This window comes from Python bivittatus, unplaced genomic scaffold (assembly GCF_059951505.1).
Source record: "Python bivittatus isolate LINGU-HERP-01145 unplaced genomic scaffold, Pbiv_v1 ctg000080_np1212, whole genome shotgun sequence".
Lineage (NCBI taxonomy): Eukaryota > Metazoa > Chordata > Lepidosauria > Squamata > Pythonidae > Python > Python bivittatus.
Window position 1 is genome coordinate 66205638 of NW_028277035.1, and position 4704 is coordinate 66210341.

A 4704-nucleotide genomic window follows, 5' to 3' on the forward strand; every position below is an offset into this window, starting at 1 on the left:
ATTTTTCTACATTCTCACTGCATTTATGAATTCATTTTCATTAATGTTTTCTTGGACACTAACACTTATAGCATTCATTTCAACTGCACTTTTCAACACGTCATTAAAATATTCCTTTCAACATATCCCAAATCATCACTTTTATTTTTTTAATTCTGTTCAGTCTGCATGAGGCTCCTGGTTTTGCCCTCTTCAACCACTTCCAAAATAGTTTTTATTGCCATCAAAATCGTTCTGCAAATGAGCTATCTGGGAGCTAGAAATGAAACCCTTCTACTTCAAGTGACAGGAAACATACTAAAATGATGCACCACTTGGCTTTTTAAAACAAACAAACAAGGTCTGGAGGATCAGGTACTCAGGAAAATAAAAATCCTAATTTTAAAAAACCTAGCAGACATTGAACTGACAACCTTCTCTATGCTAAGCACAGAGCATAACAACTGTGCTGTTTTCAGCTCTGCTGAGAAAAATGGAGGCATAAAACCTGTTAGAATGGAACAGGGTGAAAAGAAGAGAATACTTGAAAGTATTTGTTGTGTGTGCATGTATGCGATTGTATATATAAATTTAATTTCACCATGAATATATGCACACACAGGTACAAACATGTAAAAGTACATATGTTAAGGAAGAAAAGAGATTGGCAGTTGCTTTCCTGGAACCAAGAAGCGGGAGGGCATCATGGCAGGGAATTACCCAATGGGAGATGCAGAGCCTGCAGTTCAGTGGCTGCCAAAGTGTCTCAGTCTGGACTGGATTTTTTTTCAGCTGGTTTAAAGTCAAGCTGGCCCAATATAATGGAAAGAAGGAATACCCTTGAGGAACAGAAGGGAAGTCGCAACCATCACAATGGTCAGATAAAAGAAATCTGAGTCCAGACCAGGATTGTAACCTGAGAAAGCATCTCAGACAAGTCCTTCTCTAGTTCTCATGAAGATAAAGGGCAGGGGGGGGGGGGAGCGCCTTCAGACTTGCAAGATTCTGTTATTATAACCTTATAATAAAAGTAGCATTAGCTTGCATTTTTTGGGTTTCCAACTTGGTCTACCTTGGAAGGCTGATACCCAAGTCCAGGACAGGAGCCGCTTAAATAGTAAGTGCAAAGTTGTCCCTAGAGTGAAACAGCCAGATGATAGTTTGTTTTGTTGTTGTGCTAATCTAATTTTTATCAGTTTACCTTTCTGCATTTTGGAATGGTTCCTGGTTTGAGGGTCTGCAAGCCAACATCCATCACAAAATCAGAACAGGCTGTCTCAAAGAAAATGTGATAAATATTTCATTAAGCAATTTTATATAGTCTTGTAAAATTACAAATTATATATAGATGTAAACACATAGGTCATTTTAAAAGAAAGAATCAATCATTATTTGGGTATCTAAGACATACATGAGTGCAAGTACCCCTAAGTTTTCCAACAATTCATGGGTTGGTTTTTTTCTGCAGCTTGGAACAGGAAGAGGAAGAGGAAGAAGAGGAGGAGGAGGAGGAGGAGGAGGAGGAGGAGGAACTGCCCTCTTAAAGCAGGCAATAAAATAGAAGTTATATTCTTGTTTGCCTCTGTAATACAAATATAATAAATGTTTTTGTGAAGCATACCCCCTTCCTGAGATACTTGTTGATTGGACTATTCATTAGGTTTAAACATTTACTTACACATTTACGCATATAAACATTTATTCTTTTTGGAGTTTAGAGAGGCCCTATTTTTAGGGTTTATCTCTCTTAGACATGTTATGACATATATTGTTCTCAGAATAGCAGGCACTTGTTCCAGCAAATTATAGTTTGCTAAAAATATTTCTTTAAACTGCTTGCTCTAAATTAGTGATGCTTTCACCATCACCAAGAAGCAAAAAGGGAAATTAATTTCCCAAGAAATCAAGATACCACTTTATTTGTGACATTCCAGGTCCAAATGCCTCTGAAGCTGTTATTTCAAAAGCCTGCTGACAAATCTTTCATAAATTCCAGAAAACAGTAAACTACTTTCAATTTGCTTTTAAACAGAACTACTGAATAGGGATGTGAATGCATTTCGATGTTTTTACACTAACACCAAAAAGAGCACAATAATGGAAAATACTAAATTGATTATTCCTAAATAGTTCATGGCTATGAGAAATACAGGTTTGCTTTGCAGCTAGAGATCTCTGCTAAAAATATTACATTCAGCTAGACAGCTATTTTATTTTGAAAAATTGATAGCATCACCATTTTTCTTTTCACCTTTGATAAGGGTAGTATTTTATCTGATTATGGTTTGCACACTGTGCAATCCTGTTTATAACTTCTGAAAGGTAAACCGTACCAAATTTATTTAGAGCTAAAGATAAATGGGGAAGATGCAGCTCCTCATTCTGCTTTGCTTGAAAGCCACGGGTGGAAATGGTTGATAGTGTTGTAACATCACTGGGGTGGGCAGGCTCAAACTTGTTTGATTCATTTTCTCCATTTGGGGAGTTTTGAGGAGATGAGGCTAAGGTGACAAAATTGGTGCCTCCCTTATGCCTTGATAAGGGTTAATATGTACGTGTTGCTCCTTAATCCACCTCAAAAGCAAACCTAATTTTAGTAGAAACCGAGTTTCTTAAAGGATAATATGGTTAAAGCACCCATTTCATTCCTCATCCTGTTTAACCCTCTAAATGAAAAAGGGGGCAGCAGTTTCAGTCCTGCCCTGTCTGGGACCTGGGGGGAGTCACAATTGGGGTGCTGGGATACATGTGGTCCATGGGCTGTAGGTTGTCCAATAGAAGTGAAATTAGTTTCACAGTTCCATTCTTAAAACCAGTCTGCTTCTGATGGACACGAGCTTCTGAAGATGCAACTCGAATCTTGTTCAAGGAAGCATCTGCCTGAATGTTGTCTGAAGTAGAATACTAGTATGTATGATTTCTCAAGGCAGGTAGAAGAATAGGTTATCAAACATCATTTGGTTAGCTATTCACTCAAAAGCAAGAATACTTACTGTCCAGATCAATCATGGCTGCTATTAAGATAATTTTAAATGAACAACTCAACCAAGCCATATGCACCAACAGAGAGAAGTAAATCATAACTATTAATTAAGATGGAAATATGACTTTGCAGACACCTTTAGACTTCCATGATCTTGTTGCTTATCATGTGATGATTGGAATTGTCATGCTAAGCCAAAACGTGGTTTCTTTGCTTTTGATTTAGCATGCTGCATGAATCAACCATTATAGTTTGTAAACTGTGATATGACTTAGCATGATTTGTGAACTCAGCTAATAGTGGCTTAGGGCAATGTGTCTGAAAAGTCCATGAAAAAGCATGAGTTCTGAGGTGATATAAAAATATCTTCTGTGGTATTTATTCTATGTATACAGTTATCAAGTGACAAGTGTACATGTGCAAAATTCTGTGGTGGAGGAAACTGACAGGATATTTTAGGATGAATTCTAAGCTACAGGTACCATTCATGCTCAGGAATAATAGAATTCAACATCACTTCTGTTGAATAACATATGAATTGTATCCTTTTTTCCCTTCAATCAGTTTCAGGGAATTCCAGTTTCCTCACTACAATTCTTTTAGGCAAGTTGTTCCAGAATTCTCTGTTTCAGGTAGTAAAAAAAAAAAAGACACACAGAGAGAGATTAATCCCCCCAAGCTTTTATAAAACTTAAGGGAATCTTCATTACTTATGTTAAGATAAGCCTATATGATGACATTATATAGTATTTTAAAATCTTGTCACTTCTTAGAGAAGCAAATGTGAAGACTACTGAACTGATATGTGTGGAACGCCTTTGAAGCCATCTGTCTCTGTGTGCTCTTGACGGCAATGAATCAACATTGGTAGAGGTGGAAAGGAGCTGAGACTGGCTTCCATTGCCTCTGCTTGCTCATCAGTTGCATAGGTACCGTTTGTTGATACTTCTGCTGCTAATCAAGGAAGACAATGCCAGCAAAAGGTTATTCTTGCAGTGGGAGCCCATAAATTATGTAAAATCACAGTGTGAAATTGATTGGCTGGTTGCACACTGTTTTCAGAGGTGTCAAACCAGGGTCCCTCTCTCCATTATTAGAATTACTCATATTTTATCAAAAGACTTCCAGACAAAGTTACAGCCTATATTATTCCATTAATTCTAGCTTCATAAAACAATCTTTGGAACAGTTGTCTATAATGAATGCCATTTTGGCTAATGTTAGGGCTGGATATCCCATAACTTGTATTGAAGCAACTGTAAGCTGAAGTTAAGATACGGACACCAACTTTCTGCATCAATGATGGCTTGAAAGTTTGCAAAATATTATGGAGTTACAGAGGTATACAAGTTGTTGTCTTTTTAGGATCTCAAATTTGTCAATGGGGGCAGTTAAGGATAATTAAGATGAGAAAGTTCCTCCTGAAGCTCAAATGAAGGAAAACTTCTTCTCTGAAGGATTGCTTTATTAGTAAATGCATTCAGCACTATTGTGCCCGGTGAAAAATGCTGTGTTTAGAATCATTTGATCCTTTGGTACTCTCCAGAGGTGGGAACAGAGAAACAGAGATTTTCCCAACCCTTCCACCTCAGAGTGGAGCAATGGCTGAGTGCACTATCCTATCTTCCACAGGACCTGAAGGCTCTAGAGACAATTCTCAAATTGTGGGGTCTTTGGGGTTCTCTGAGCTTGGTTGTTTTCTTGCAGACGTTTTGTTACCCAGCTAGGTAACATCTTCAGCG